This window comes from Rhodnius prolixus, unplaced genomic scaffold (genome assembly GCF_049639745.1).
Source record: "Rhodnius prolixus isolate KJV_2025 unplaced genomic scaffold, Rpr scaffold_3, whole genome shotgun sequence".
Classification (NCBI taxonomy): Eukaryota; Metazoa; Arthropoda; class Insecta; order Hemiptera; family Reduviidae; genus Rhodnius; species Rhodnius prolixus.
This window is the reverse complement of record NW_027411603.1, coordinates 13,605,529-13,626,895: the sequence shown is the minus strand read 5'-3', so window position 1 is coordinate 13,626,895 and position 21,367 is coordinate 13,605,529. Positions and strand designations below refer to the sequence as shown.

The following is a 21,367-nucleotide window of genomic DNA, read 5'->3' as shown; positions in this document are numbered from 1 at the left end:
AGGAAGAAGAGAAGTATTGCAACATGTAGCAGTAATTTAAAGACAACGTACGATTATAGACAGGCATTCATCCAAATTCTAGACTGTTGGAATAGAAGAGAAATGGCCAATGTTTAGAAGAAGAAGAAGAATAAGAAAAATCATCGGCAAGGAAGTGAAACTTTACGTAATCTTAGCTATTTGGAACAATTTACTTTTTCTTTTTATTTATACTTCGAAAAACTCTTTTTGATTGCTTCTATAACTTTTTTTGGGGGAGACTTCCTTTTGAATGTTGTTCTGGGCTACAGTTTTTTGTTCAACTTCTTAGAACTGCAATGTACATCCTAAACAAATTTTATATTTCAAGTGATCCCTTAGAAGACTTAATAGAGCATACTTTCACGCTCCTAAGTCGTTACGCTTACAAACCAAATCCCCTAAGGTGACTAATGACTCTTGAAAGATGTTGGACTCTCTTTTAAAGTTAGGTTAGTATATTTACTTCCACATTACAATCCACACTACAATGTAAATTCGTTCTGTAAAGTTAGTGGAACAATAAGATCCTGAAACGAACAATAAATACAGTAGTCGTATGTTGTTTTGTACCCATTTACATGTATGTATTTCTCATGACAGAGTTAGTGTTAGCAACAATTTCTTCAAATATTCTAAACACAGTACTTTTGGATAGCTTTTTGCTGATCATATCGATTTATGTGAAACTCAATATTTTTTGCAGTAAATATACATTATATACTCGTACATACAAGTAGTGAGAATATGCTATTGAAAAAGATACCTGTACGAAAAGAGATATTATTAAATTTTAAAAACAAGGATAAATCGTTATTCCTTAAACAAATAGAATGTCTTGAATGTCGTTTACAATTTACTTTTGGGTAAATCCTATTTTTATTTCGTTCTATTTCTTGATGCTATGTTTTTAGTGCATGCGTATAGCATTTTAAGATTACTGAACTCCTGCGTAATGGGGAATTTCGCATCTTTTAGCAGGAAGAGAGATAGTTTCTTATGGTTATACTTTTTTATTTGGGAATTTTTTCTAGGTGTTCATTGGATAAATCGATTAAAAAAGGAATCTTCCTTCGCATTAGTTGTTCAAGAAAGTAAACAGAAAAAGGAAAACTATGTTGATTTGAAAACTAGTGTGGAAGGAACTAACAATTAAAATGATTTCTTCTGATTAATTTCTACACAAGTCCTTATTGATTTGTCATAAGACATGAACAAAATTTAGTTTTACCTAAAGCTACTTTCACCATGAAAGAAGTTGACTGTGTTTGCACAGATCAGTGTTTATTTGGCTCCTTTCGTCCAGACTATATGCAGGCTCAGCTCTCTTGCAAAAAAAATAAAGAATTGTTTAAGTTGAACTTGGCGATCATTTAAAAGGCCAAAAAAAAAAATGGACTAAAAGTTGACGATTTAAATGGAGTTTAAAAACCCCCATGAGAAGACAAATACACAATTTTTAACATTGTAGCGCAAACCCACAGTTCGCCTGTGATAGCTGCGCGTCCATTTATTCATTTTTATCTCTTATGATCCGGTTCATTTATCTGGGCATTATGGTACAGTGGCTGCCGTTAGCATAATGCTATAGTTTATCACTTTCAACTAGCCCTTCTGGCTACTTTTATGAAAAATTATTTTAAAAAATAAGCAAGTTTATGTTTAAAAATGCGAAATTATTTATATTTGTGGAAAACTCTGAGAAATAGCCGGTTATGAACATCACAAAACTTTCTTTTACTGCAATCTCCTTAATTCCATTTCCCTTAAATTTAATATTTGTTCTGTGCTGTTGCCTTCGATATTGCTTGCACATGTCCGGTTTGCTTGCTCTATCGTTATAAAATAGTAGTGTTAAAGGAAGCATGACGTAACAGCTTCCCCCCAGAAACCCACTAAAGTGCTTCCACCTCTGAACTCAAGAAAAAGTTTCAAACTTATATCAAAGTTTAAGAGGAGAATTCCTTTTAGTTACCGTGGAAAACTTGAAAAAGCCGCTCTATACTTAGTTTTACATCCGGTCATTGATATTTTTCCAACTCGAAAGTTTAGACATTTCATATTTATAAATTATTATAACATTACCAAAATTGTACAAAGGACCAAAAATAATGCAAGAAAAGAGGTTCAACTTCATTCCTTCCCTTAAATTAAACTAATTCATTATGAAGGTAGTGTGAAGTTTAACTTATTTTTAAAGAAAAATCGCTTAAAAAGCAATGAAAGCATTTGCCGGAAATTAGATCGTACAAATTAATGGTTTTCAAAACATATTGTTCAGTTCTTAATTTGTAAAAGACAAAATGAACTTTCACTTTAAATTTTATTCAACATTCACTTTATTTAGTTATTAGCAGATTTAGTTTCCTTTCAGAAACAAAACTAAAACATATTTAAAGAATTATCTTTTGTTTTTATATCTAACTTCCTCCTAATTGAATTTCCTCCTTCGCAATGTTTTGAACTTATTATTGGAATTGTTATCATCTCTAGTGTAGGCTCATGAAAACCTTCTTCTTCTTTTTTTGCTGTGAAAGAAAGGGAATCTTGAACAAACTCAGTTAATGAGTATAAAGTGTACATCCGCTTATTGTAAACAAGATTTCTTTATCATTTTTAATTTAACCACGTAAAATGATTGTTTTCGTTTGAATAAAAAATAAAAATATATCTTTGAAAATATTCTGTAGGAAGGGCTCTGGAGTGCTGTCGAATTTCCAGTCAACATTGTTCATACAGTAAACATACATTGGATCAAGCAGAAAGATTGTGCTTGAGTAACGATAAAAAAAAATCACACTTTTATACCCTCGCTCTATACTGCTGTCCTTGAGTGAGTGGTAAGTAAGATCAAGGGTAGAAGAAGTGTGATAGCTTCTTTACATAAGCCTGTATTCGTAAGTAGTAAACTTACGATCGGAAAGTTTTATCTAATTTCCTTATTAGCCACTCCGTTACCTTCAAAATTGTTCCTAGATTACAAAACGTTTTGGAGTTGCATAATTAAAATCACTATATTTTTTTTATCATGGGTCTTTGAACGACCTAAAGATCCGATAGGCGACTTAAACTTTCGGCTTATTGACCCGCATATGGATGAATTATTTCAGGGTTAGATCCTGCACTAAAGGCCACAATATTGATGCAGATTTGAAGAAAATAACATTATTACCATTAGCGAAGCAGCATTAATACCAAAATGATTTACTGTTCTGAGGGATTGTATTGTGGAGCCCAAGCGCCAAGCATTACAGCCCAGATTCCTCTGATTCCTGCTGAGAGCGCTCCCAAACTAACTTTAACGATCTCAGTGTTCCCTTCGTAACTAAAGTTGGGGTGATTCTATTTTAAGAAATTAAATTGAATTTTATCAGTTCACTTTAATAGCTTTAATAAGCATCATAGCTTTCATTCCAAGTTCCTCGTTTATTCTTAAAAGTAGAAATTAACTTGCATCTGATAGAGGCTGCAATCACTTGTCTTTGTAAGTAGTGTTTTCGCCATCCAAAATGACCACAATGTTATTTACTATAAGAATGTTCAAATAACAAAAATTGTTTAACTCCCCCCAAAAATCAAAAATATTTCTTTCTTTCAATAAATGCTAGATATTTTAAGTAGAGCGATGTGCATTTGTTTTCTGCTGCTGTAAATAACTTTTAGTGCTAAAAAGTGACAATGACTTACAATTTATCCATTTAAAATTGGCTAAGAAATCCATTAAAACAAACGGTTTATGGATAAATCATTTAGCTTGGTGAATTCCGCGAGGGATGGCCATTCAGCTCATGCCACTGTGTCCAGAGAGACTATTGTGGCCACCCACTGGTTGAAGTACTATTCCAGTACTGTTATTTTTTGGTATTATTATTAGATTTTGGTTTGGAGAGAAATTATTGGATAAAGTTTAACGCATTGGTTTTTCTTTTCCAAAAAGCTGAATCCTCAAATCACACTATGTACTTCTCTCTTGTGTTGCTTCCGCTTCTTTTTGACAGAATATTACGCTAGTTATCCGTTGTCAAGTGAGTGCTATTCTTGTGCTTACTACAGAAAGATTTTTGATTAGCTGAGTGGGTCTCCCGGCCTGATGAAATCAAATTGTAGCCAGCTTTTTCACTTGCGCCGGCCCTATACTTTTTACTCAGCATTCCTGCGCCTTATGGTGCATCAGAACTTTGATGGCTGCTCTTGTTCAGGAGATTTGTTAAGCCGCAAAGGTGTTCAAGTCCAAAGAAAAGTTCGGACGGAACAGGGCAAGTACGTGTTACTAGAATGGGAGGTAAATAGGGTAAATGACGCTTGAATTCTTTATCAAATAAAAATACTATGAGAATGTTTTTCATAAATATCTTTAAAAAGCAATAATAACTTCAAGTAATTAACAGTTGCAAAAGGTTATTTTACCTTAACAGAAAAGTGGCCAGCATTTTCAAAAGAAAGTTTTACAAAGAGCAATTTCAACTAATGTTTATATTAAAACAAAATTTTACGTGAAGAGAGAAGTGTAAAAGTAAGAATACAGGTAGAAAACAGCACTGTTTCCACTTCCTGTAAAGTAAAAATAAAATAAATAAAAAACGAAACTTTGTTTAGAGAGGCCCCTTTCTGTTAAATATGAACTCAAGAATTGCCTAATGAGTTGTGTCTGTCTGCTCATTAAACATACAAGTCTCAATTAACACAACACACAGTTTATGGCTCATTGTTAATTTTTGTACATTTTTCTAACTTTTTACAAGCACTCAAGAATTTTATTTTTTTTTTCTTTAAAGTTACCTTTCCTTTTAACTAAATAGAAATAGTTCTTTATTGTGCAATTATGAGGAGTAGGGTTTTCAATGATAAGTCCAGGTTTTTGTTAACAGGAGGGTACCGTGTGTGCAATTAGACGAGGGCGTCAAAATTTGAAGTGTTTAATGTGTTCGAGCAACAGGATGTATTTTATAAACTTATGGTAGAATTTGCTTACTGGAGTGGGAATTTCTTCCTATTTAAATGAATTCCTCGGAGCACCCTCAGAGTCAAGACTGCTTTGTAGTACGAAATATTTTAAAGCTATTGGCCTAGAATCCTGAGATGTGTTTATTAGGCCACTAACTTTCAAACTTCAAAAGGACAAACTTAAGCTTGTGGAAGCATGAGTAATCCACGCCTCTGAACCAGAACCGGAAACTATTTCGCATTAGTTCGCGAATTAGACAAGAGCTGTACTCTCAATTGTTGCCTTTTATAAAAGCGATATCCTAAATTAAATTAAAACAATATGAACGCAAACACTCGTAGTTTTCTCAAAGAATCCTTTAACTATTAGTTTCTACTTAGTTATGGATGAAAATGATTTCTTTATTAAATTATAAGATCAAGTAATGAATGTAGTAAAGGTGGAACTGGACTATCCAATTTTTTGAGTACTCTTGAGAGTACCCTAGCATAGCAATGATAATACTGGCCGTATTCAGACAGAAGCTGCAGCTATTTGGAATCAGTGCACTTTGCAAATCCCAACTTTATGCAAACTATACTCTGCCCACTTATTATTTATTCAATTTACTGAGGTGTCTGAAAACTACAAGGATCTTCTGCCTGTAGAAGAAACAGTCCGTTTTTACTACTTCCTAGTTGCAAGTTTAGCACACTCTGCACTCACCGTGCTGAGAGTAAATGCTGGCCTTCTAAGTTCTTTCTTACAAGGAAGACACATCAAGTGAAAACACAACCTTCTAATAAACCTTTTCAGCCTGAAAACACCCCTCTCCCATTAGTGTCTCCTCAGTTCTTCTTTAATTAAGATTGTAAAAGGACTCTGGTCGACATTCTACCCACACTAATATTCGAGAAGTCAAAAGTGAGATCTTAATGTCAGCAAGGATAACCGTTACAACCTATACAGCTACTTACTCACTTTGCTAAAATAAACAGATTCCTCACATTACAACCAATTGTAAGAAGCATTAACTATTTAATTTGAAAATATACTACTATTGGAGCTTATTGAAATTATTTAATAAAAAGAAACAATTTGGAACAGAATCAACAAAAACTTAAACAAAAAGAGGAATTTTCATTAATATCTCAAACCTAATCGAGCATTTACAGCAGCAATAAGCTTTGGGATACACCAACCACTTTACAAATGTAATTACCTTTATAAATTCCTTCTTTCTTCATTTCTTTAAATAAAGAAAGGAAAATTAAACATGACACAAAAAAAAGAAGACCGTTTCGCTTGAAAGCAATTGAAAATAAACCCATCAAGTGAACTGAAATAATTACTTGGCTGTTTGGACTTTTATCAAGATATGTTAAAGAACAAAATCTCAAAAAATGTTAAAGAGCAAACTGTAGAGTGCAAAGTGCAACTATTCAAATTTTGTTAGCACGATTTTAATTTTTATATGATTTTACATTTTAGAATGGCAGGCTTCAAACATTAGTTTGTTCGTAACAGTTTGCTCTTTGACCCAGTTTGAATTCTTCAAAGAAGAGACTGAAATGATTCCACGACGATTCGCTGTTTCTCATAAGAAGAAAAAAATATAATAACATTCAGTAAAAACCTTCGGCCCATTCTGAAAAAGTAGAAAATTAAGTAAATATTGGTATGAGTAAATAATATCTAAAAATGGTAGTAAGAAGTCCACATTCTCAGTTTTCTTATAGTTTATTATCTGAAGGGATTAAGGGCAGAGTTAATTCACATTTCCCAAAGTTCCAATTATTTTCTAAAAGCAAATATCTTTAATCTCTTTCAACAACTGGTACAATACTTTATAAATAAAGAAAAGACTTGGCTGCTGGGTTTTTATTGAACCCATGGGACTGAGAGAAAAAGGTTTGGGTAAAACATTGCACCATTGTTTCTTGATCTCTAAGTAATGGGTCTTCTACTATGGACATATGGAAGCCTCGATGGGGAAACCAATGGATGGAAGTAGTGGCAATGTAACCAGTTTGTGATTGTATGGATCTCACCGATGTGTACATATTTCATCTCTATCTTCAATGATCGCCCACAACGAAGAATCCTTCTATTTGTTTAAAAATAAAACAATCTTCTGTATTCGTGCCGGCCATCTATTAAAGTTTTACAAACTAAATATTGAAAAATCAATATTAATAAAAAGGTTATTTAAAAATGTGTTTTTATGTTCATCACTTTTCATGCACGTTCAAGGAAGATGCCGTGGGCTCAAATGTTTTTATTTAAATGAAACAGAGTTAATTTGAACATGATTAAAATTGTACAAATTAATGGTTATTAATTTGACGGTTGGCAGATTAAAATACTGATTAGGCAAAAATTAAAATGCCCGTGTTGGGTAGATAGCGAGTTGATTCCGATTAAGGACCTTTCTCTATATCCCAGTTGATCATTTCTTGGCTTAGAGGTTTAGGAAACTTATCCAATAAAAATGAGGCTCTCTTTTTTTGATTTTTTGAATCAGAGAAATAAGTTACTATTCAAGATGTTTGAATGTTGAGGAGATAGGTTCAGGATGTTCGGTTGGAAGACGAGGACGGTGAAAGAACTATTTTGATCCCCCTTCTAACTTTATTCTCCTCTTTTTTTGAACGTCTAAAGAAAACGTAGCAATGAATTACATTATTTTAATAGTTAGGGTCACCCACTTTGTTTACTGATTATCTGAGGGAACATCTACCTTCTCGGTACGAATTGCTAATTTTATTATTGTTTTACGTAACTGCTACTTAATGGTTGTGGTTATTTATTATTAAATTTTTTCTTTATATATTGGCTTTACAATGTTGGCAGCAGAGTGTTACAGTTACTAATATGGAAGAAATTTGTATATACATTAAGGTGATTTAAGTTGTTAATAATTTCTTATTTAACCGCCCATTTTAATTTAAAATGTAAGAAAAAGAACCAGGTTTGTCACTAATTTCACTCTATTGTCAATACAAATTCGAACAAAAAAAGCTCTACTTTACTCAAAAGTTCATTAATAACAATCCTTTGAACCCAAGGATCAATCGAATTTATCGTTTCAGTTAACGATTTGAGTAGCATCTAATACTACTGTTCATGGAATCAATATAGTAGAATATATTTACATGAAATGACTGAAGGACTCCATTGTGTAGAATAAATTTCCAATTAAACAATACTAAGTACTAATGAATAGTGAATTGTGCAAATTAGCTATTCTAATTAGACAGAAATAGAACCATTTTCTGAATTTGCAACATATTGCCCTGAAACTTCTTTCATTTTTTTTAAATATTTTTATTTGAACCAACGGAAAGAAAGAGTATCTTGATTTCTAATATGAATCTTGAAATTATTCTAGTTGATATGTTGCATTTTATCTAAATTTTAAAATTAAGCTAAATTCTCAAAGGAAACTTTGCATTTAAAAATCCCACATGATTCGTGGTTTCATTTTGATTATTGCCAAAAACAAATTGCCAAATTTACGAACGCTCAGATTTTTGTATAGATCAAGATTTATCTATCTTAGAACATTAAATGCATTTAGAAAACAATTTTCAGTTTTTACACCAAACCAATATTAAGCAGAGATATTTAATTAATTTAGTGTTGAACCTACGAAACAGAAAAAGCAATTCATTTAACATTTTGTAAAAAAAGTCTAAGCTAAAAGGAAGCATGACTTAGAATGTTAATTATCTTAGAGAAGTTTGTTTGAGAAGAAAAAAAATTGAAGTGTGTTTTATTTTATATTCTTGTCTAGCCCAATTTATCTATACTTGTTATCTTTTTCATCAAAGTAATATCTTCAGTTCTTTGGTAAATTTAAGAATTGATAATTGTGTTTTTACGTAGATATTTTTATCCTTTTTTCTAAATACAATATTTCTAAAACTTTTTCGTTTTCCTACTGGATTATATTTCTATCAATTCAAAAATATTTTAGCTTCAAAATAACTTTGTTTTCTAGAAATTGCCTTCTTCATTCAATAGTGAATGAGAAAGGCTTCATTCTCTAATTATTCAGCTCCGCTAAATAATATTATTTTCATTTAAAAAAAAAAAATCATTCACAATTAACCCCTTGGTTATTTTCATTTACCCTTGTTTCCAAACTGATCTTTCGTCATGGGAATTCAAGAAAAAGTTTATTGTACAAAAATCAGTTAATTGGCAGTTACACGGTTTTTTCCAATGATTCTATTTAAATCAATTCCCCGCAAAATACTTGCAATATATTCAAATAAAACAAAATATTTTAAAAGCGTAACTGTGAGATCTAGAGATGAAGTCCTTAATATTACTTGGGTAAAAGTGTGGAGCGATTGTGTCTCCCCCCCCCCTCGTGACTATAAAGTTACAAGTTTGTTTTAAAAATTACTTTTTATGATAATATAGAAAAATAATTTTGCTAGCATTAAGTAATTTTAACGCTGCCAGACTTCTAGAAGAAAGACTGCGATTATAAGAAATAATTAGCGAATTATATAAAAAATTAAATCTTCAAACATTTCCGCCAAAACTTAATCACATGTAGACTTGTAACACGGAAATTATTATAATGATCAAATTAGATCCTTTCTAATTTACTTCAACTTATCTAATTATTTGTTGAACCGGCTCAATCAAACGTTTTGATAGTATTTGTTCATCCAACCATCAGTCTACTCAAATGAGGCTGAGTGGTGACCGTTTTCTGCACAATCAAGCACTTAATTATTGATAATAATACAATTTTCATTCGTGCAGTTTATTGCACCGTTAGAAGTTTATTCGTTATTCCTTTTGCATTCTAAGTCGTCCCATACGCGATCAAACTTACCATCCATAATATTTCATTGCATCAATAATTAAGTTTATATTAAGTGCTATTCTTCTTGCTGAAATTTAAATCATCAGTAAGTTTTAAGTTTAGTTATTACTTTCAAATCTAAGGACTGGCAATAAAATTAATTGTGTACGACTCGCCGGAACAAGCTAAGTGGCCCTTAAATCCTCTTTTTCCTTAACGAAAACCGTAGAAATTTTGTGTGCTCTGTAAAAACATTCATTTCAGCTCTCTAATTTAACTTGCTGACTAGAAGTTTTAAGTAAAATTGGTATATCTACATCATGTAGTATGTATAGTCAGAAACATCGCTGGAACCGTTTTCAAAAAATTGCTGAAGAATGAAACAAAATGCCTTGTAGGTAACAGTTACGATCAAATGATTTACTTCGAATTTGGAAAAAAATTATTACGTAATTGATTGTTAATAATATTTGACAATATATTAAGTGTACCGGAAATTTAAATTGCATTTTCAAGGGAAGTAAACCAAGCCAATACAGCGAAGATGTGTATTGTGGTTACTACGTTCGATTCCCGGTCTAGACCTTGGATATTATTTAATGGTTAATATGAGAATTTAATATAGTAAAATATGTTAACTAGCCGCCTCCGTCTACGACACCTAATTTGGTAGTTTGGGTGTGAAGCCCGCTAGAATTAATTTTACTTACATTCCAAGTATTATAATTCAAATCAAATAACCTCCCTTAATGAGCAAGTGTCACATGCGACAGAAATATTATTACTGGAAATCGTATCATTTACCGCAAATTGATGATGTACTATAGAAATCCGAAATCCGGTCAGAAATAAATAAAAAAAAAACATTCTTTCTGACAGATATTTCTGACAGTTTTTGGTGTAAACAATTATATTTGTTGTTCAATTATAATTCGTGTAAAAGATTATCTTTAGTAAATTTAACTTTATGATAGCTATTACAAATTATAGTATTTGTATTTACTATCGTATTTATGAGCACAGAAAGAGAAATATTTGTAGATGATCAAATATTTTCTGTGCTGGGGTAAATTGGCTTATGAATATGTAGATTTATGTTTAGTTTTTTGTTAGTAACGTGTGAACACATTGGTGTGGAGATGAGCTTGCATCTCAATCTGTGGGAGCAACTTTGGCCGGCTTTTTAATGATTAAGCTTTCTCTCTCTCTCTCTCTCTCTCTCTCTCTAAAAACTGGCCTATTTTTTATGTTAGGATAGGATTATTTTTCATTTTTATTTTACTAATAACTTACATTTTATTGAACGAGTAGAAGTGTAGTTGATTTATTGACGGAATCCTTCCAAAAAAATAATAAAAACATGAAAAAATTACAGATCTTTAAGACCGCACTACTACTAGACTATAAAAACTACTAGAGTGTGTCCGGTGGTGTTCGGTGGTAGTTCACGTGTACGACTGGTGAATGGTGGAGGATAGTTGGACCGCTACTGTTGTCGGAGGTCCCCTTGGAGAGGGGCTTCATCTCGCTACCGCGCAGACACGACACTTACCAAGCACGCTGGATATGGAGCTCACCAGCTTTACATTCCATCGCATACCTCTATGTATGCATATCCGTTCATTTACTATATACAGACTATCTGTCCGGCATACCAGCTGAGAAAACTAATTTAATCACTAATCCTACATCTCTTCACTTTCTGAAGTTTTTTTTTAAATTTTTATTTTGTTTGATTACATGGATGGTTGACACAGTCAAGCTGACAAAAATCTGATCTGAATAAATTTACGATTTTCTCTTGCATAATTAAAATAATTATAATTTTAATTTACAATTAGAGTCGACGGATAGGTTCTGAACAGTGAACATGTGTTTGACAACAGCCTGAATTCATTTAGCTTTTTCAGTGGTTCTAAGTTTCGGATTTTATTGAAATTTGGCAGAGTGTTTGACCATCTCACTTCCGTTTCACCTGTGAAGTTTAAGGAAGATTCATCGAACAGTTTTTGCATAATTTATAGATAATTAATTTCATTAGAAAAGTTTCATTAGTTTATTTTAAGTATTGCAGGTCAAAAACATTTCTTCTTATTTTATCAAACAATAGAGAATTGCGCGAGTGTGTGGGTAGCTACCCCCACTTATAGGTTTGGGTGGGGTGAGTTTGGTCTGGACAATAGTGGGATTGGTGGTGTGAGAGAGAGAGATTGTTATATCCCTCTACTTTTCCCAAAACTATATTAAACATTAATTTTTTTTAAAAAAACTGTCAAAACTTTGGTGTTCTCTTTTGTACTCTTAGAAAAGAAGAAAACAATTTATTAGCTCCTGTACATTTAATATCGAACTTTTATTTTTATTTTTTATTATTTATTGTTCTTTTTTTTCAAATTATTTTTTGTATATATTATATCGTTAGTTGTAATTCTTAAGATACTTGTAAGCATTGTAAATTCTATTGTAAATATGTAGTTTTTTTTTTTTTTTTTTTTTTTTTTTTTGAATTATTTTTATTATTTAAAAAAAAAGAAGGAAAGAAGGAGAAAAAAGGAAAAAACTTATTTATTTATTTAATTTATTTATCTTAATTGTTTATTTAAGTAAATGGGTCTAAGTGACGACACTTACATCTCGTCTGGTGACGAGTCTACCACGTCCAAGACATCAAAGAAATCTCTGATGAAAAGCAGTGCCCCAAGAAATAAGAAGCTCACCACAAAAGCCATGATTACTCGAATTGCTGCTAAAAAAAAGGAAGGTTCCTTTACCTCATCACCATCACCGGCACTGAAAACAGCTTCAGGCAGTTTGCTTAACGTAACTGCTCCACCAGGGGTATTGACCCCTAACCCTTTCTCACCCCTAACACATGAGGAAACTGCGGATCCTACACCGGTCAGCAAAGAACCGAAACCACATAAACCTCCACCAATTTACGTAAAGAGCGTATCAAGATACGCCACATTCTGTGAAGCTTTATCGCGTGAAGTAGGCCGAGAAACATTTACTTGCAAAGCTAGAATTACTGACCTAATTGTCAACGCCAGTACCGTAGAAAGCTACAGAGGCATCATAAGGTACTTAAAAAGTCACAATGCCGAATACCACACCTTCCAGTTAGAAGAAGACAAGGCATATCGCATTGTCATCAGACACCTGCACCAGAGTACACCAACAGAGATTATTAAAAACGAGCTCTCAGAACTTGGCCACACCGTCCGGAATGTTGCTCCGGTAATACACCCTGTCACCAAGCAAACACTTCCACTATTCTTCGTGGACTTGGAGCCGAAACAGAACAATAGCGAGGTATTCCAAATCGACACCCTCTGCTATTGTAAAATAAAAATAGAAGAACCTCACAAACAGAGGAGCATAGTGCAGTGTAAGCGCTGCCAAGAGTACGGACACACTCGCTCCTACTGCCAACACAAGCCAAAGTGCGTCAAGTGCGCTGGTGACCATCTCTCATCCGACTGCACAAAATCACCCAATACACCTGGAAAGTGCGCACTTTGCAATAACGATCACGTTGCCAGCTACAAAGGATGCATTGTTCATCGCGAACTACAGCGCATTCGAAGAACCCCCGTCTTTGAACATCCTTCTGCTGAAAGAAGATCACATCCGGCCGCTACTTCTTCGGCCTCTACTTCTCCTCCACAAGTCAACAACACCAGCTTTCCTTCTCTACAACGTAGCCAATCGCTAGATAAAAATGTAACTTTTGCTCGGATGGTGGCGGGGCCTACGGCGCCTCAAAATTCTCTTCCTTCACCCAACCCATCTTCCTCTAGCGATATCATCACAGTATTAAATTCTTTCCTGACCGACTTCAAAACCTTAATCACACCTTTAATTACGCTCCTCACCTCAATGGTTAATCACCTTCTCCCAAGCCTTCCTAAGCCTTAAATGCCTCCTAATTTCCATTCCCTCTCCATTCTCCTCTGGAATGCGAACGGACTGAATCAACATTTACGCGAACTCGAAATATTTCTTCATGACAACCGCATAGACGTAGCCTTAATAACTGAAACTCACTTCACAGACAGAACACGATTCCACATCCCCAATTATACTATTTACAAGACTAACCACCCGGACGGAACAGCACATGGTGGAACCGCAATACTCATTCGAAAATCTTTGTCGCATTTCCTGATACCCTACATCCCATCCTCCTATCTGCAACCAACTGTTATATCTCTACTTTCGGAGCCTTTCTCCTATACGCTCGCTGCTGTATACTGCCCCCCGAACCACAACATCCACCAAAATGAATTCCTATCTTTTTTCTCATCACTTGGTCCTCGCTTTATATCCGGCGGTGACTACAACGCAAAGCACCCCAGATGGGGCAGCCGAGTGGCTAATCCTCGGGGTAGACAACTATTAAACGCCATTTCACAATCTAATTTCACCTTCTTATCTCCTTCCCAACCCACTTACTGGCCAACTTCACCTCGAAAACGCCCTGACCTCCTCGATTTCTTCATATGCTCAAACTTAAGCACCTTATCTACTGATACCTTTGCCCTCAATGACCTGTCCTCCGATCATAGTCCAGTTATCTTAACTCTCGACATCCATCCCAAACCATTTCCTCCTCGACCTACTCTCATCAACGGCTCTGTTGACTGGGACGACTTTCGTGATAACTTAACCCAGACCCTCAACTTAAATGTACCACTGAAGACACCCGCACAAGTAGACAGTAACGTTGAGCTGCTAACAAACGCTATACAGGGAAGTCTACACAGAGCCACTATTACTACCAACCAACACCGAACGACGTCTGTATCTTACAACATTCCTCTTAACATCAGGACACTCATCACCTTGAAACGTCGAGCGAGAGCACGATGGCATCGTTCTCGTTACCCATCCGATAAAAGAGCTTTCAATCGGCTAGCTAGACAACTAACTAATGTATTAAATAATTACTACAACGATCAATACTCAAAATATACTCTCTCTCTTTCAACACAGGACAACTCACTTTGGACTACCACAAAAAAGATCCTAAAATATAACAATACCTCTCATCCACTTCAACGTACAGACGGGTCATGGGCTAAATCCTACGAGGATAAAGCACTCTGCTTTGCCCAACACCTCTCCCAAGTTTTTGTACCTCATCCTGATATTGAGGATCCTCATCACAGTGCCACTATAAATGAAGAACTTGATATCCCAGTTCCCCTTTCTTTACCACCCAAAGCATTCACTCCTAAAGAAGTTCAACAGTTAATACAAAATCTCCCCAGGAAAAAAAGTCCTGGATACGACCTAATAACCACCCGCATCCTTCTCCAGCTCCCAACCAAGGCCATTGTATTCCTAACATCCTTGTACAATGCTATCCTTAGAACTACTCACTTTCCCACTCTTTGGAAATTCTCCTCAATCCGTCTGATCCATAAACCCAACAAACCAACTCATTCTCCTTCCTCTTATCGACCTATTAGTCTACTTCCGCTTCTAGGGAAAATGTTCGAGAAACTTTTACTATTCCGTCTCCAATCTATTTTAACTCCTCTCAATTTAATTCCTCACCATCAATTTGGCTTTCGTAGTTACCACTCTACCATCCACCAGGCTCACAGAGTTGTTGACACCGTCGCAACCTCCCTTGAGCGGAGACAGTATTGCCCGGGAGCCTTCCTAGACATTTCTCAAGCATTTGATCGGGTATGGCATCCGGGTCTTCTGTGGAAACTTAAGGGCATCCTTCCTTCAACCTACTACCTCATCTTAAAATCATACCTTGCTGATCGATATTTCATGGTTGTAGAAGGCACTTCTTTTTCTCCTATATATCCTATTCTTGCCGGTGTCCCACAAGGGAGTATTCTCGCACCCCTCCTCTATACAATTTACACTGCTGACCTTCCACTGCATCCAAATACTGCTACCTTTACCTTCGCTGATGACACGGCCATTTTATCGTCTGACAATGATCCTGTCATGGCAACTCGCCATCTTCAATCCCATATTAATATCCTAGAACCCTGGCTACGAAAGTGGAGAATTAAGGTAAATCAACAAAAATCCAAACATATAGTCTTCACACTAAACCGGAAAACCCTTCCTTCCATATATTTCAACCATATTGCTCTTCCTACCGTTACAAAAGTACGTTACCTTGGACTTCACCTCGACAAACGACTAACCTGGAATCCTCATACTCGACTAAAACGAACTGAGTTAAATAACAGATATAAACTATTAAAAAAATTACTAGACAAACGTTCAAAACTGACGCTACGTAACAAAAGACAGCTGTACTACACATTACTAGCCCCTATATGGACATATGGAATAGAACTGTACGGGACAGCCAAACACTCGAACCTTCATCGTATCCAATCCCTTCAATCCAAAATCCTTCGTACCCTTGTCAATGCTCCTTTCTACGTCTCTAACCATACTATCCACAATGACCTTAAAATCCCCTTCGTCTCTGTCCTCGCCAAATCCCGCTACATAAAATTCCATTCCCAACTATCCTCTCACATGAATCCTTTAGTCCAAGCCCTCTCAACCTCCACCCTCCCAACTAATCCTCCACGACGGTTGAGGCGTCGGTGGCCTCGCGACCATCTGCGAATGTAGCGTCGGCTATCTAGTGAGACAGTCGTGATTCTCCTGCTATATGGCATATTACGACTGCTATCGCTGGATGGCCGTCGCTCATGTCAGACATGTCAATGTGTGCTTGTTGGCCTAGCCTATCAGCACACTATTATCGACCATCTGTTTTGCTTGTTGCATTTGTTTCTGTGCAGTGGTAAAAATCTAAATAAAGGTTAAAAAAAAAAAAATTTACAATTTTGATACAATTTCGATATTCATTTAAAACTGAATAGATTTCCAACACTCACTACAACGAACAAATCTCCCAACAAGAAATTGTGAACCAAGATTCCTCTTGGGCTAAATCTGAAGAAAGAAATCTTACCTTCCTCAGTGCATGACAACATAGTAATGCAGGAACTTATTAAAAAAACTAATTTAAAACTCCTTACTTAGAACTGTTCATTGCTCTACCTTATGGGAATTCTTCAACATAAAGAAGATCTCCAAAGCTAGAAAACCTTTAGATCCTACCGGCCAATTTGTCTTCTCCCATTAATGTTAAAAATTTAGGAAAAGCTTTTCTCTAAAACGTTTAATTCCTATCCTTGATGCTGTAAAAATCTTTCCTGGTAAATACAGTCCAGTGTCACTCCACTGTTCAACATTGTCATTGCGTTTTAGAAGCTGCATTTTTCTCCTTTAAGAAGAAACAACACTTTACGATGGCCTTTAAGTTGTATTTCTTCAATGAATACATAAAATTGAAGTAGTGGTTTCTATGGAGTTTGGTAAACGAAAGTAGTCAATACTCTTGTGTTCTTCACCAATGAGTGTAAACATGGTAGTAGCAGAATTCGTGTGTGTCTGTTGTGTGTTAGTTAAGTGCAGTCGAAAGTTAGCCAGAGTGAGATAGATGCAAGTAGTCGTGTACTTGCTTGTTATAGATCATTAAGTGCTGGGGTGACCTCTGGGTTCTATCCACTCCAGCACTCCGGTCCTGGACAACCCGTCACACATTCTGACTGTTCATTAGAATATATTGTTTCTTGTCTTACACTAGACTCCTTTCGCTAAAATTAGACGCTTTCAATTTTACCAGTAGTTAATTCGTCTTATTCTTTCGTATACCTGTCTTCACTTTCAGAAAGAGAAAAATTCTTAATAAGATCAACTAAATATTGTGTCGTAATTAAAATTGCTTTTCCGTAGAAGAGGTGGGGCTAGACATTTCAGTTATATGTACTATTTTCTTAAATTTGGAGTTTCTATAAAATGTAAAAGTTTGGTTTTAGTAAGAGGAAACCAGACTTTTCATCAATTTGGGGGATGCGAACCTACAATATTTATCCAAGAACTGTCACACTGGTACCAAGGCTTAAAAGTTTATTCTGAAACTCGAAATTGTGTAATAAATTGGACCAATCCATTTTTATAATAGCAAAAAGTAATTCGAGTACTTGTAATAATTCCTCTAATAGAGGAATTTTATCTTCAACTCTAAATTTTTCTTTTATTATTGTTAAAAAAAATATCGTAAAATTAAGTTAAATTATTAAAATATCAATATTATACCATTTGTATAAAATATCGCCTATACGATAAATAGGTCATTCTTTCAATGTAGAAAGTTGGTATAAATTAAAAACAAGTTGTCCATCCCAGTTCTAAATGAATAACCGCATTTAGATTGCAAATGAAAATTTAATAACATTAAGTTTTAATAATTGTACTTTTAGATAAAGAGTTAATATCATTCACAAATCTACCCCAGTTGCCATACATTCAAATATCTTTTTCTTAAGTCAGAAGGGTTTAACCTCCAGCTAAAGGAGATGGTTAACACCAAATACATGCTTTACCACAGATTTTCCTCATGGTACATTTAATAACATCCAACACCATGTCCTGGAATTCTCTCTATTCTCAGTCCGTCTATGTCTTATTTTCAGTTCCACTCTTTCTTTCAAAGGAAAACTGTTGGAAAATTGAATTTTTTACTCTTAGTATAAAAATAGATATTTGTTTGCTATGAGAAGTAAAGTAGGGTTTTTTAAATAATTGAATTCCAGTGCCTACGAGCGCTTCGTGTGTCGATTGATCGAAAGTGTAAACATTATTTATTCGCGAGTTAAATTTTACATTTATATCTGGTAACTTTTAGAATTAGTTTTCAACATTAGGTTCTTACCTATTTAACGAAATGTAAAGGCAATTTCCGTCTTTTAAGTCCTAAAACATGACTTTCTGTATTGTGCAAATATACGTATTCACCCTAATTCGAAGAGTGTGCGAAATCTCTCCAATTTAGAGACCTCAAAGGGAATATTCGTCTTTAAAGTCCAAAGCCAGATCAGCGCTGTATTTTACAAATAGCTTATGCAATTCTCTATAACTGCAAAAATACCATAAAAGAATGGAAATTGTGCCTATTTAGAGAGATAGAACGGTAATTTTCGTCTTTAAAATTTCAAAACCAGACCACTGCTGGATAGTACAAGTGAAGTCACACTAAATTAGAGGTAGAGGTGCAAAAACACCAAGTAAAAATTGAAAATGTGACCTATTTAGAAATGTAAAAGGGTAATTTCGCCTCTAAAGTCCCCAAACCAAACCATTACTGGATCTTAGTGGTCGTAGATTAACCCTAGCTGAGCTAAATTCTACATAGTGGTACTTTGGAAATTTAATTTAAGAAATACGGGATATATTTAGTTTCTAACTAGTTTTAGTAAATAGTATAAATTGCCCAGAAAATTAATGTATTTGATCTCTCTCTTCTGATATCAATAGCTGAGCTTGAATACATACACATCTTAAAATTAAGAAAAAGAAGGAGAAAAAGGAAATATTAGGAAGTACACGCTAGTGATAGCCACCGCTTCATACAGTTTACTGGCAGGTGAAGAACATATGTTAAGATTGGTAACCAGAGAACATTATATGTTATTCGAAGGTCGCACTTGGCGCCATTGACCCCAAATGTTAACGCGTCTTATTTCAATATACTTTCTAATTAACTTTTGAATTTATCATCACGTAAATCACCACAACCTCTGAAATAACCAATTGGAGGACATGAGAATTTGTTTTCGCTAACAATTTTAATTAAAAAAAACTCTATTTAATTTTCTCTGATTGGAATGTATTTTCAGCATACAAATAATTCTTTCAAAAAACTGGATGCCCGGTGTAGATATTGTGTAAATCTGATATGGTGTAGTTACGAGTTAGTATTGTGTAAATCTTTTTATGGATGGTACTTCTTATTTAATTATGTTTAAAAATTAAATTTAAGTCCTCGTAATATTTGATTCCTAAAGAAGGTAATTTTACAGTGTAATGCATCCTCTATTATTATTCCGATGTGAGTTTCTTAGCCCAGTTCATTTTATCTTGCTTCAAAATTACATGTCATAATCAGACTAATTTAAACACTGGGTTGCGTTCATCAAAAAAGGATGTACTTTAATAATTATTTAATTATACTGTCGGTGTAATAAAAGCTTTTGTATTACTTCATGTTGGATGAGTTCTTTTCTAATTAAAAATAAAGTAGAAGATTAACAGTGGGGCAAATTTTTAATTACTGAATTGGGTGGTTTAAAAACAACGGGCAATTACCCTTTTTAGCGATAAATTAGTTCTTCAATAATTGGTAAATGTTTATTTCAAGTCTGTTATTGAATCATAAAAAAAAGAATCTAAGAAAGCTTTAGTGCATTTCAAATCTTTTTTTAAGGTGAATGATTAACTGAAAACTAGATTGCATTAGACAACGGCTATGTTTTCTGTTAAATAAACAAATAAGTCAACCAGTCGAGGATTAAACCTCATCCCAGCGCTCCCTTTTGCACAATAAAAAGTATTTCTGCCAGCAAAACTTTTATTTTTAACTTTCGCATATTTTCTTTAAAAAAATATTATTTGTGAGTTACACTAATATGCTACTGAAATTATATGAATGTAATTGTCGGTGAAGACATTTTCACCTTCAATTTAGGTGTAAATATGAAAATATGGGAATAAACACAAAGTTAACATTAATAAGGAAATTTCTTCCTAGGAGCTTCTTACAGCTCACTGTCCGGTGATGGACAGTGTTGTCTGTAACGAGAGACCACTGACCGGAGGCCGGCAGTGCACTGAAAAAGCTCCGTGCGCCAATAACCTTAGATGTTGACGCGCCTAAATCATTTAAAAAATAAAATAAAATAAAATAAGGAAATTTCACCTCTTAGCTAAGATTAAATGGTTTAACTCTCTCACATCATCATGAATTCATCGGTTGACTGCATTTTGAACATAAATCATTAGCAAAATGCTTACTGTTTAGCAGTATGTTTTTTTCTAGTTTAGACGTTCTTAATAGACAAGGTTCCGAGAGGTTAGAGGCGCGTTTCCGCTGTGTCGCAGAAGGAAATGGTTTGCAAAAGAAATCGCCGCAACATCGCCAGAAGTGTACCATATGTGTACCAGAAATTTATTGTCGTGGGTTCGAAGGGTTTTTGAGTAGTGTACCTATTAATTATTAAATCGAATACTCCACTAGTTAGCCATTCTCTGTACACACATTCTGACAGATACATGCTGTATTATACCCTTCTAAATTATCCTAGTACTACACCGACTTGATTATATAGTATTATATCTCAAAATCTGCTTTGGATTCGCTGTTAGAGACTAGTCTTTTAAATATGCAGTTAGTATAAGCCGATTGCACAAATCCAACTAGTATTCTCGGAAATGTATAGTATAAATGTATCTTACCGAAAAAGAAATAAAACTATTTCTCGCAAAAAATTGAACTGCTGTTACAAGGTTCTGTAGTTACTGTTAATTAATGTTAAGTTCAATACAATGAATTAATAGTGAGACTACACAATATAAAGATAAACGCTCCATTCAAACTATTTGATTTTGTTTAAAATAACCTGTATTTTAATATGCAAAATGAAAATGAAACGTTTACGTGAATTGAGGATAGAACATTTATGGATGCTACTTATGTCGAGTGA

At 34.3% G+C, this 21,367-nt stretch overlaps 2 protein-coding genes across 2 annotated transcripts in view; one reads left to right on the top strand and one right to left on the bottom strand.

The window, feature by feature from the left end:
• Positions 1 to 11,235, bottom strand: part of 5-HT2A (5-hydroxytryptamine receptor 2A) — a 97,493-nt gene extending 86,258 nt beyond the window's left edge. Inside the window, exon 1 of the mRNA XM_074127475.1 lies at positions 11,061 to 11,235. The gene's annotated coding sequence lies outside the window, so the exon portion shown is untranslated. The remainder of the gene's footprint in view (positions 1 to 11,060) is intronic.
• Rpn2 (Regulatory particle non-ATPase 2) overlaps positions 1 to 21,367 on the top strand; it is a 406,206-nt gene that overhangs the window by 365,974 nt on the left and 18,865 nt on the right. The window lies entirely within an intron of this gene.